The sequence below is a fragment of the Protopterus annectens genome, chromosome 3.part1 (genome assembly GCF_019279795.1).
Source record: "Protopterus annectens isolate FY-2018-M chromosome 3.part1, PAN1.0, whole genome shotgun sequence".
Classification (NCBI taxonomy): Eukaryota; Metazoa; Chordata; order Ceratodontiformes; family Protopteridae; genus Protopterus; species Protopterus annectens.
This window is the reverse complement of record NC_056732.1, coordinates 363,214,978-363,228,804: the sequence shown is the minus strand read 5'-3', so window position 1 is coordinate 363,228,804 and position 13,827 is coordinate 363,214,978.

The window sequence follows — 13,827 nt, the reverse complement described above, 5'->3', positions numbered from 1 at the left end:
AGCTTTCCACTCTCACTGGTGAACAGAGTAGCTTCCTCCTATCCAAGTAAGGATATGGGCAACACAGGAAACTATACCACAGTCCGGAATTCAGCAAAACCTGAAATCTGGACTAATCTATTTCAGCAAAGGCAGGAAAAGAGAAAATTTTTTTTTCAGGAAACAGCAGAAAAACACACAGAAAACACTGTAAATGCTATAAACAGGCTAGTGCATTTTAGTGTGTAGCCTACAACAGTTATACAATACAAAAACAACTTAAATTGATATAAAACAAGTGCAAAAACTGTAAAAAGCAGAAGGCAAATGCAATTTAAACTTTTTAAAGCACAGATCAGTTAGAAATTCACTTTTTAGGCGGGAAAAGGCAGTCGGACCAAGAAAACAGAGAAAAAAATACTTAAATCTGGAAAAGTCTCTCTTGGGTCTCTCTGCTGCCTGTATCACTCTGCAGGAAACCACGAGGAGCTGTGCAGAGCTATATACTGGCGCAAAACCATGCAAATGCAGGTTTTACAGCAGGGAAACTGAAAGAGATTGGAATTGACCCAAAACTACTAGTACTAGTTTCAGGGCTGAGACCACTCCTCCAGGGACAGATAGGCTTCTCAAAGCTCCCCAATCTCACTGGTGAACAGAGAAACTTCCTCCTATCCAAGTAAGGATATGGGCAACACAGGAAGCTATACCACAGTCCGGAATTCAGCAAAACCTGAAATCTGGACTAATGTAGGTCAGCAAAGGAGGGAGGGAAAAGAGAATTTTTTTTTTTCAGGAAACAGCAGAAAAACACACAGAAAACACTGTAAATGCTATAAACACTACAACAGTCATACAATACAAAAACGACTTAAACTGATATAAAACAAGTGCAAAAACTGTAAAAAGCAGAAGGCAAATGCAATTTAAACTTTTTAAAGCACAGATCAGTTAGAAATCTGCTTTTTAGGCAGGAAAAGGCAGTCGGAACAAAAAAACAGAGAAAAAAAATACTTAAATCTGGAAAAGTCTCTCATTGCGTCTTTCTGTTGCCTGTATCACTCTGCAGGACACGACAAGGAGCTGTGCGGAGTTGTATACAATAACAAACTTTTTAAATCACAGATTCGCTAAAAAAACTGGTGTTTTAGGTGGAATTAGTTAAGACAGCAAGAAAAGCAGAAAAGTGATACTTAATCACTCCAAAGTCACTCTTTTGTCTCTCTGCTGCTGTAGACTCTGCAGAACACCTGGAAGGTACTTGCTGAGTGGAATACAAGTGTAAAAACTGTGCAAATTAGGTTTTTATAGCAGGGAAGTGAAAGAGATAGAAATTAGCCCCAAATGGCCAATAATCTACTAACTTCTGGGCTGAAACCACTCCTCCAGGGACAGATAGCCTGCTCAAAGCTCCCCTCTCTCACAGGTGAACAGAGAAACTTCCTTCTATCCAAGTAAGGTAATGGCAACACAGTAACTTGTAACACAGCCCTGGATTCAGCAATAACCTGAAAACTGGACTATACCAGTTCAGAAAGGCGGGAAACAAGTATATCATTTTTTTTTTCAGGAAATAGAGCACATACAATCAAAATTAGCCCAAAAAGGCCAATAAACTACTAACTTCTGGGCTGAAACCACTCCTCCAGGGACATAGCCTGCTCAAAGCTCCCCTCTCTCACAGGTGAACAGAGAAACGTCCTTTTATCCAAGTAAGGTATGGCAACACAGAAACTTGTAACACAGCCCTGGATCCAGCAATAACATGAAAACTGGACTATACTAGTTCATAAAGGCGAGAAACAAGTATATATATATATATATATATATATATATATATATATATATATATATATATATATATATTTTTTTTTTTTTTTTTAATCAAGTAAAGAAAAACAACATGGTTCCCAAGAGAAATGTCATGCTGGAGATAAAGTATTAGAGTTGTAGTACTGCAGCATATTTACAGTAAGTATACTAGGAAGGAAGGTATATGAAGAAGAAAAGTCAATGTTATGTAATACATGGACATAACCAGGACATAGCCAAAATAAACACTAAAAAGTTCTTAGAACTTACTGAACATTAACTTTGAAATATACTATAGTAATGTTAAACTTATTTTGATGGACACCAGTCTCTGCAATATTTATGATGGTGGATCTAGTGATATCAGAAAGGATCTACTAAGTCATTTAGAAAACAGCAAGACATCAGGTTACTTTAATGAATGAAAAAACTGTATGCTCTTCTCTCTAGAAAACCTTCTGAAATCCATTGTAAGTAATTCACAGACAGAAGCACACGTTAGATGTTACACAATCTTATGGGTTTGTTAGAAGAATGGCTGATTTAAGCCATAGTCATCGATATGAGGCAGTCCTAAACATTAAAATGCTTTTTTATAAACAAAGAAGTACAAGGAAAAGATGTGTAGCTTTGTCTAATAATAACAAACTTTCCTGTTTTTCTTTTTCTTGAACTTCGTTACTGGATAATTACAATTGGAAAGTTATTTTTCATGGTGCCTGAAATGTTCCCCTCCACTGCTTAATAATTTTTTCCGAACTAGTGTCTTTCATTTACATTCCCTGGGATGTGTAGTGGCTGCCAGTTAACGAACTATACAACAGTACTGGACGAAGAATTTTCTTGTCCATTCTTGCACATGTTTGTTTGCCTTGTAACACACAACATAAACTGACTTATGCTCTCTGATAACTGTCTAAGCCATACACAAGTGTGGAGAACTCCAGGGTAAACACCATGTTTCCAAGCAAAGTGTCTTAACTGCTGTAATATTGTAAATTTTGTGTCCCCGATTTCAGCTACATATAACCTCTAAAATCACTAAGTCACCCATCTAGTTATATTTTATGTTTTCATTCAGATGCATGTTATTTCCACAGGCCTCAGACACATGCTAAATTATATTCGTGCTCATGAAAATAGTCAACAGAGGCCTTTTGGAAGACTTGACTATGTGGATATGTTTGTAGAAACATTTATATGGAAGAGATTGTAGAAGTATGCATTTCTAATGCACAGTTCTAGTAGCTAAGATAAATGTTTACTTTAAATCAGATAGTCAAGAAAAAAAGATCTGTCATTAAAAACAAGCTTGTAAAATAATATGCATAACAGTTTAGCTGCTAAAAGTAATTTTATATGCAGCTTAAATTTTTTCCCTTTTTTTCTACTATTTATGCCAGAAGCTTTGGTGTTTAATTAAAAAATACAATTGTATTCATTGTAATAATCCTGAAAATCACAAAAACATAGGAACTATGCTATGCCTAAAGTCATGCAGTACAATTTATATGTTGAAAAAATGAAAGTGTTTTAAAATGATATGAAGTGCAAAAAATGATTATCTCAAATTAAAAAAAATAATTACTGTACTCGTGTAGTTCAGGAGAGATTTTAAAGAAGGGCTGTGAACTCAGAAGAATGACCTGAGACGTACATAGCACCCTAGACTATATGAAGAGAGACATCATGGAACTCTTGGTATATGTATCCCAGGCTGGTATGAGCCTAGCATTCAGCAGCATTTTACCTTCTCCAACATGATGCCACGATACAAACAAAAGATGACTGTCTCTAAAAATTGGCTTAGTTTCTGGTGTCATCCTAGGGAGGTGCAACATTTGTCGGTATGGAGAAGGAGATGCTCAACAGACCAAGCTGCTTTGCTAGAGTTGGTCTGCACCTCTCCCCTCTAGGCTTTTGAATATTAGCTAAAACACTGTCTTTCCCCATAGTGACTTTTTAGGCAACGCCAAACTGAAAGTACTTCTGACATAGCCAATCAAAACCAAGAAAATGTAAAGATATTACTGCTCAGTTCTAGGACACTAACAAAAAACTTCACTCACTAGAAGCTATCTATACCCTAGAGAATGCTGATGTCTGTGCAGCCACTGAGAAATAGTTTAAAGCTGTAGAGAGCACACCAACAGTACAAAGTTATAATGGCTTCCACATATTTAGACCAGCTATTACAGACAGGGACTAAAGGTGAAGGTGTCTAGATTTACATAAAAAATAAATATACCTCAAGAATGGTCAAACAGGACAATGTAATTGAGCTACTCCATGTTCAAATCACCATAGAAAAAATCCAATACCACTTCCTTGCAAGCTATAGGTTCCCCTCTATGACCCAGGAAACCCATACCCCATATTTAAACTTATTGGAAACACTCACCATCCAACCCAATACCATATTCATGGTTGACATTAATTACTCCACAATTAGCTGGGAATCCTATATGACACCAAATGTACAGGCACAGAGAATCCTGGACTTTGTAAACACAAACTCCCTGGAACAGATTATCAATGCACCAAGCAGGGGTGCAACCATACTGGATCTGGTTGTCACTAATATGGGAGAGTGATGTACAACCCCTAGTGTAATGTCTTCCCTGGTAAGGTCAGACCACAAAATGGTCTTCTTTGAAGTAAAAATAAAATCTGGACCTCCAGCTAACCCTGAATTTCAGACCCCCATAAACCCTGAGAACACTGCTGCCTATGCAGAACTGTTGACAGAAATGTTTTACAAGCATGTTAATAGCTGCATAGAGGCAGTTGTGCCCACCAGGAAGAAATACAGAACTAACTTAAAAACAAGCCACCCTGGCAGAATCACAAAATCAATAGGCTGTATTACAGAAGGAAAAAAATCATGGCAAAAATTAGGATGTGCAGCACCCAGCAGGATAAAAGCACTCTCATCAAACTAAATAAACAACTCAGAGGAGAAATAAAGTCTGACAAAGCCAAATTTGAGGTAAATTTGGCCTCCCAGGTCAAGAACAACCACAAGGTATTCTTTGGTTATGTCTGCAACCTCAAAGGCAATACACAGTTGTCTGCAGAGCTCTTTGTAAGTGGAGGCACCTATTCTGAGCCAGAAGATATGGCAAACCTACTGGCCGACAAATTCATCTCAAATATTAGCCCTGTCTCCCTGCAACCTTCTCTCAGGAAATACCATCAAATTTAACTCCCCCTGCTATCACTAGGGAACAGGTCCTTAATGTTCTTTCTAAGGCCAAGAAAACTGCATCAGTTGGCCCAGACAGTATCCCAGGATGCCTTCCAAATAGCATGAAACATGACTTATCAGGCCATCAGGAATTGCTTTTTAACTGTAGCCTCCAAAATGGCTTCATACCTCATGAATGGAGAACAGCAACAGTCATCCCTCTGCACAAAGATGAGCCATCTACAGACCCTGGAAACTACAGACTCATAAGTTTCACTAGTCTTATATGCAAAGCCATGGAAATAATTATCATGGAAATGATCTATAATGATATAGTAAACATCCAGACACTGGACCAAACCTAATTTGGTTTCATCAAGGGAAGGTCATACCTACTCAACCTGGTGGACTTTGAGAAAGTCACCAATGCAATGGATGAAAGCAGAATGGTTCACACTGCCAACCTTTATCTGACCAAGGCATTTAACACAATACCGCACTCAGGCATTGTTGACAAACTCAGGAGATTAGGTACAAACCCATATGTCACCCAGTGGACCGCTCCTTTTTGGCATTTACTTCTCTGAAGTCAAAACCAATGTCAATGGTCTCTAGCTGACTAAATTTTCAGATGATTGGAAATTAGGAGTTGTCATTGAATCCTACACCAACACAAATTTTCTCCAGGAAGGGCTGACACAGACAAACAACTGATGTCAGAGCCATGGGCTAAAACTAATTGTCTAGAAATGCATAATAGTATTCTTCAGGAAGTCATCCACCCCTGGTAGCTATCATATTTACAACACACCCCTTAAAGTTGACCCAGTCTTCAGTGGCTTACGGACACACATAGACAGTAATCTAGTCTTTGACTATCATGTGTCTATAGTTGTGAGGAAATCATTCTATGTTGTGCAACTTATAAACAAAGGTATGGCATCTAGGTCCAAGGAAGTCATTGTTCTACTGTATTCTGCATTCATCAGACCTATCATTCAGCACAATGCCCCTTTTGGTAGGTACCTAACCAGGCATATCCAACAGTGGGAATGTCCACAGAGGTTCCTCACTAAAAGAATACAGGCATGAGTAAAATATCCTATGCAGACCAAATCAAGGCCCTATCCCTGTAATCTGTCACCTGCAAGCTGTTGAGGGGAGATCTATGCCTGGCATACAGGACATTGTCAGACCCCACTCTGATGGATCTCCTGCATATCCACAAAACAAATAGCACCAGAATTACCTGTTCTAAAGACTTAAACCTTGCCTGTGATATAAATAGGACCTGCTGGTGTGACACATATTTATCCCAGAGACTACCCCATCTCTGGAAGCAGAGTTCCTCCCTAACCCAATTCAAGTATAACTTGGACAATTGGATGAAGAACAGGAAATTCAGCCCTGGCTTGGCACCTATTTCTCTAATGCACACAGGCAACCAGTAAATGGTTCATCTCTCAGGCCCCTACTCGTAAATGTTTCATCTCCCAAGCCCCTGCTTGCACTTATCAAGGCTACCAGAACTTGTTAGAGATTGGGGATGTATGGCTAGGCTTAAAAGGCCCTTGTGGTTGTTAACTTAGTAAACGCCTATGAACCTATGAACCTATGAACCTATAAGAGCATGTTAAGTCAGTGTTTCACAATTTGGGGATGGAATGTAGTTTTAATGACCCATTTATTGTGTTATAGTAGTATATGCCTGCACGTTTCATGGTCTGTTTTCAGATTTTAGAACCAGACTCCATTGGTATTATACCCACGTGTAACAATCATTGTCAGTGCTAGTTCTACTCCACTGCTGTGCTATAGTAAAGTTTTAAAAATAAAAATATAGCTGTTTGGTACATACTAAATTGTAGGGAAGAACAGGTCAGCAATTATTATCTACATGGTTATGACATAATAGATGTTGTCCCCCAAAGCATTTGAGATTTTAGGTTGCTTTTATCCTGGCAGTCAACAAACTAAACATCCTCATGCTTAATGACACATGGTGATTTAACTTATTTAACCATGAAAAACTAAATACCTCGAGCAAGAATAAAATATTTATGTGAGAAGTATGTTGGAACATGAATGGACATAACTGCAATCTTTTTCAAAAATGGCTAATTTCCAGAATCAATACAACCTAGAGATTCCCTGTATAGTCTATGGATTCATTCTTACTAAGCTTACAGCTAAAGAGACCATTGTGAAAATCAGCCAAATCATCCAAAACTGTTGGAGGACTAGTCATATCCTCCATTAAGTAGACTTTCTCCACATATCCCCAGTAAAAGTTTATGATCACCCATTCAGATATCTAGACTGGTTTTAAAAGTAAGTAGGGAAGTTTTTTGCTTGATAGGTAAGAAAATCCCATTACAGAAAAGGAGGATATATTAAGTTAGGTATCTGTAGTGCCATCTGGTGTTGTTGATGTGGTCGCATATGTTTTAAGTCTCTGCACTGGATGTTTGCTTTATCACTGGTTCTGTTCTGGCAAAGGAATTCAAAGAGTGCTGAGTCATTCATAACACTGAAGGCTAAGCAAAAAATCAATCTTCAGGAGTCTATTTGACACTAAGTAGGGATCCTGGGTTTTAGTCTAATGGTACTGAGACTTGAGATCTTTTTGATAAGGGAACATTAAGGTCTCTCAAGATGGTTTAGGTGCTTAGGAAGGTGTGTGGTGAAGTCACACAAATGCCCTACATCTAGATTTCCCCCTTAACCCGGTGAAAAAAGTCCATTTTTTTAATAGTTTGCAAGCATTTAGTAATATGTGAACATGAACATTTCATACCTCATGGGTGTTCTATTATTATGTACAGCAACACTGGGCATCTCCAGCTTTATTGTCTACCAGTAACAAGCAGAGACACTTCTCAATGAACTCTTCTAATTTTCAAAATTAACAATTAATTTTGCCTGCTATTAACAAAGAAAGTAAAAATAAAACATTATCATACTCTCCTGGTAATTTAAAAGGGTTCCTTTTATTTAGACTGGCATTTAATCTAACTAGTGCAGAGACAGCTTTTCAAAGTTAGTACTGCCTAGCTGGAATCCATTATCCTAGATATCAAGAAGTACAAAAGTTATCACTAATTCAAAAGTCAACTCAACTCCTATCTAACTGAGACCAATAAATGCATATGTTTAAAGACCATTAGCACCCCTCCCTCCCTCACTTCCTGGGTACTACCATCATGATGCTTCTGCCCAATCTTATCATTGTAGGTATTTGCTAATTATTTGGACATACCCTGTGTAATGATGCCTGTTAGTTATAAACGAGGCTGTAAAATGCTCATGTATATGCTTACTTTGGTACATTGTTTGTGTTGTAATAATCATTCAGATATGTAGTATCAATATTAAAAGATGTGTACATTGTTTGTATTGCAGATTTCTAATAATATTACTATATTTAAATTAGTATTCAGACCACCTTACATCTCCTGTTAATAAATGCTAATAAATGATAAATAAAAATAAATAAGTAATATTGAACTTACTAAAGCTGAAGTTTGGCCAACAAAGGTATTTGTTTTTTTTCATCTTACCTTATAGAATAGATAGAAGACTTGTTTTTCCTCAGAGCTGCACAAGAATAGAGCCACAGATGTGATGTATGTGCTTTGGTCAATGCATGGTGTTTACATGAGCTTGTACAAGCACGGGAGAAGGGATACGTTAGGCAGCCTTTTCAAACCATGTCTTAGATGAGGGCAAGAAGTTTCACATTATCCAGCTTTGCCACTTTCATACTTTCATAGTATATATGTGTGTGTGTGTGTGTGTGTGTGTGTGTGTGTGTGTGTGTATATATATATATATATATATATATATATATATATATATATATATATATATATATATATATATATATAGATATATATATATATATATATATGGGTCTACTTCATTTCACCTAACTTCCAATTCACTGACTTTCATTTCACTGACCCCATTTCACTGAAATTTCATTTGACTGACACTTCATTTCACTGACAGTTCATTTGACTGACAAGTATTATTAGCAAGAAAATGGAATATGCCCCTTCCCCACTGTAGTGCGACCCTGGAGTTAGAATATATAGTTGGGGTTGGGGCACAACCCTCCACATCGGGGGTGTGGGCGCAGCCCCACTTCATTTCATATGATATTGTTAAGTTTTGATATAATATTGCTTAGTAATAGAAAAGTAAGTATATATATATATTTTTTTTTTTTTATTTTTTTCAGAAACTGTATTTTTAGAATCATTGTTTTATCTTCAACTCCACCACAGCAACTGATAACTGAAAACACTGTGTCAGGTGCCTTATGAATAAATGTTGTGGCTGCCTAGAATCTGGCCAGCTGTTGAACTGTTAGGTGATGGAAGCCATTTCATTAAATCTAAATTTTCCACAAATTCTTACTAATAATGGATGCCTTCCCTTCAAACCCCACTAGGCCCCTAAGATCAAGCAACAAAAATCAACTGACTGTTATCAAACCCAAAAGTGCAGCAGGAGAAGCCATATTTTCATATATCATATCTTGACTTTGGAACAATCTTCCCCCCTCTATAATTACTCTACCTTCCAGCAGCCTTTTCAAGACTGCACTCAAATTCCACTTAAATTTGCACTGGCTTTGTCCTTGTTCTAATCTGGACTAACACCCCCACCCTTATCTCCCACCCCCACCTAGACTCTTAACTCAACTATACTACCGCCACTACTAACCACAGTCAGAAATAGCTAGTTGTATTTACATACTTTAAAATCTTGTCTGACAACTTTATTACTAATATTATAAATGACAAGAAACTATCTTAACTTGCAACACTTTCTGTATAAACTGTTGATAATCAATATGTTGTTATTGTATTAAAGCCAACAATCTGTAATGTTGTTTACTATTGCTGCAACTTTGTATCTCTATCATGTATGATGTAAACAAATGTAAACAAATAAAAATAAATAAAATAAATAAACATGGTTTTGGCAAACATTCTGAAAGTATTAAAATTTCATTTGTAAATTTAATTAACAGGCTTTTGCAAATTCTAGCCTAACATATTGCATATGCGCATGATCCTTGTCTGAAGTCCTATGATTTTTCACCTCTTTGGGAATATGACCTTTGTCTAGAATTTTTTAATGATTAAAGAACTGGAAAATGTGACATTGACAGGTTTCATTGAGTTGAATAGTGTTAAACATGTTTATTAGATCATCATTAGCCATTCTTGATAGCTCACCATATGACTATCATTGCAACTCAACCCCTTTCACAATCACTTAGGAAGAAAAAGATGAAACAACTTGTACTACATTCAAACACACACACACACAGACATACACTCAAACTATCAGGCTCTAGAAAAACAATAGCCACATAAATGAAACCATTAAGAAACTAAATTTACCAATATTACAATGAATAATGCTAAAGCAAAGTAATGAAACTAAAATAAAGCACAAATCAGCCAGCTAATTCTAAAATAGAATTATATGCAAAACAAAGCAAAATCTGAAAAGCTACACTAAGTAAGATTAAACCAAGGTAAAATATAACTAAACTATAAACATAAAATACTGGAGTAATTCTTTCATGAAAAGAGTCCTGCTACATTGTGACACAAAATATCACAACTGAAACATCAAAAATGCAAATTATTGCAAGCACAATTCGCAAAGAAACATAGTGTACAAACCAGCAAACTTGCCCTCAAAATGAAGAGTGTATTTTCATACCTGCTGATCTTTGGTTGTTCTAAGGTTGTACAAATTCAAACAGAAGGGAAATAGTACAAAAAAACCCCTAATTTCCTAGACTCAAGAGTCATCATTAAACTCCATTGGCATCAATTTATCAGCAGATGCAATGCATCATTGTGACTATAACTATTTACTTAAAGATAAATGGCACTTTAAATGTCAACAGCATGAGACATAGAAAAAGGTAAAATTCCTACTTGAAGAAAGTCTCACTATATTGCTACAGTGAGTGTTGTCAAGAGAAAGGTTTTGCCATTTTTTTGTTAATAGAGTGTGATTAAATCTGTCTCTCCACCATGCATAGCTTGAGTTTAATTGCCATTGCAAAATTACAAATGTTTTGATTTTTGAATTGTGCCTAGAAGAAAGCATTTCAAAATCAGAGCTTCCTCTTTTTATAATTTCTTATACCTCTGGCCTTCACTATAAATTACTTTGAATGTCTTTTTTGCAGTTTTGGAAGTGCATTGACCACTATTAAAATGAACATCATCATTGTCTTAAAAACACAGAAATACCTCCTAATATATTACTTTCCTGCAGGTTTATACATTACATGAGCAACTTGTAAAGACAGACACTTTACTGTTTGCTTGTAAGCCCCTCCCCATTTCATACCTGAATTATACAATACTTATAAGCCAGCAAAACTTCTTGGATGCTTTAGGTTATAATAAAGTTTTAGCGATAAGTTATTTAACATGGTTTAAGCACTATAACAAAATTAGTCTTTCTACAAAATACTAATTTTTTTTTTTACAAAAACATTACACCCTTTTATATACTTAGATATAGAAACCCTGAAATATCAGTGAAATAATTATAATATCATCTACCTTAAGTGGAGCAACAAAATAAGCATGCAATATTTCACCATGTAACATGAAAATCAAAATGTTCACCATTTTAATGCAGCTTTTTTCCCAAAAGATTATATATGCTACATATTGTGCTACTGGCATGGCACCATCTCTATAGGTAATTTGGTGTAGTACGTGTGATGCCCGTGCACTGCCCAGCAATCAAGGAGCCTCAATCCTCACCACTAACACCAGGGAGTGGCATTCACATAGGGGAGGATAACAAATACAAAGTAAAGTACAATTTCTCCTAAAAGCACACAGAGATCACAGCCATTCTGGGGCTGGTTTCTCCCCTTCTCTCCAGATCCCCAATAAGACTCCCCCTGGCACAGCTATAGGGTCCAGATCTCAGCCTCATGGACAAGCTAAAACCTCCAGCACCTTCTCTGTCCAACCAGTGCTTCATGTCCCTGCCCAAGTATCTGACAAACACACACTTTGAGATATGAGTTATACACACACACACACACACACACACACACACACACACACACACACACACACACACACACACACACACACACACACTCCTGGGGAAGTCTGGCACAGGTTCTCCAGCTGTGCCCCCTTTCTGCCAGACTATAAGGTAGAAATCACTGCCACCAACCACTAATATCAACTACTAAAAAGGCCCTTATCAAAGGGTGTCCAAATATTACTGTGCAATATTATTATCCAAATGGTAAGTGTAACTGAACAGCAAGGCTTATTTGGAGTGGCTTTGTACAGTATCACTATATACATGCAATGGGGTCTATATTAAAAGACCGAAGAGGTGTTTCAGTGAACACCTCTTGGTCGACACGTAATGAGCAAATGCAATAAAGCCCGAATGCTCAAAACTGCAGTTTCTTTCCCACAAACTGCTAGCACACACACACACACACACACACACACACACACACACACACACACACACACACACACACACACACACACACACACACACACACACACACACACACACACACACACACACACACACACACACACACACACACACACACTTTAAAACATAACAACTTGGGGGGCTTCACCTCCCACACCTCCCAACATGGGGGCTGTGCCCCCACACCACCCTAACTAAATATACCAACTCCGACATCGCACTACAGTGAGGAAAGGGGCAAACACATGGTGATGGCCAAGAGATTTCTTTATCAGGGAAAGAAATTACTGTTTTGAGCATTCACGCTTTAGTGCATTCGCTTATTACATGCTGACCAAGAAGTGTTCACTGAAACACCTCCTTGGACCTTTAATATAGACCCCATGCAATGTACTCTAGAGCTGAAATTATCTCTACACAAAACAGCCACATTTGAAAGGTTTAAAAATATTTAATAATAAATAATAAAAACACAAAACAATACTTCTTACTACACAGTGCTACTCAAGAGTTCAGAGGTCACAGGAAAATGCTTAAAATAATACAGTAGAATAGTTCTGGCATCAATACAGAAAAACAGCTAGTCTAATCTTCCTATTTTCTAGCTATATCTAAGAGCAAACACAGTTCTAAAACATACATATAGAGCAAAGCAGTGCTGGTGATGTTGGATGTTCTGAAGACAAATGCAAAATGCCCTGAGTCTCTCTGTCCTTAAATTGATAACACAGTACCACTGACTCATTTCAGATTACATCATTTTTTCTCTGGTTCTCAGGCTAACAGAAACTCAGGGTTTAGCAGCCCTTTTGATCTTGCACCTGGTCAGGAATCTACAGCAATAAAAGACATTATACATGCAAATTCTAGCAATTAACTCTGGTCACAAAACAAAAGAAAGAATCTGCTAGTTCAGACACCACATCTCTAAGTCTGAGATCAAAGTCATACAAGGCTTGACTTATCAGCTTTCTTCCAGCAGAGTGCACTGTTGTTACATTTTTGACATTCAACATTTAACACCATTTTCTTCCATTTAAGAGAACAAGCCTGTGGCTTATATTAATATTTACAAATAACAGAATTATCTACAAAGTTCTATCTGTCTAGGCTGGCAGCCTTCACATATCTTCACATACCCCCCGGAGAACTCAAGCTAGATTTTCAAGTGACCCTTGAGAAATGTTGCTTGAGAGGGCTAGGTGTATCTTAGTATACCTTACCCCATTCCCTATCTTGAGAGCCTATCTGCGTTGCCATTGCTAACCCCACTGCGGTGCTGCACTGACATATCATATGTTTGCAACCCTAGACTCCATCTTAGCAAC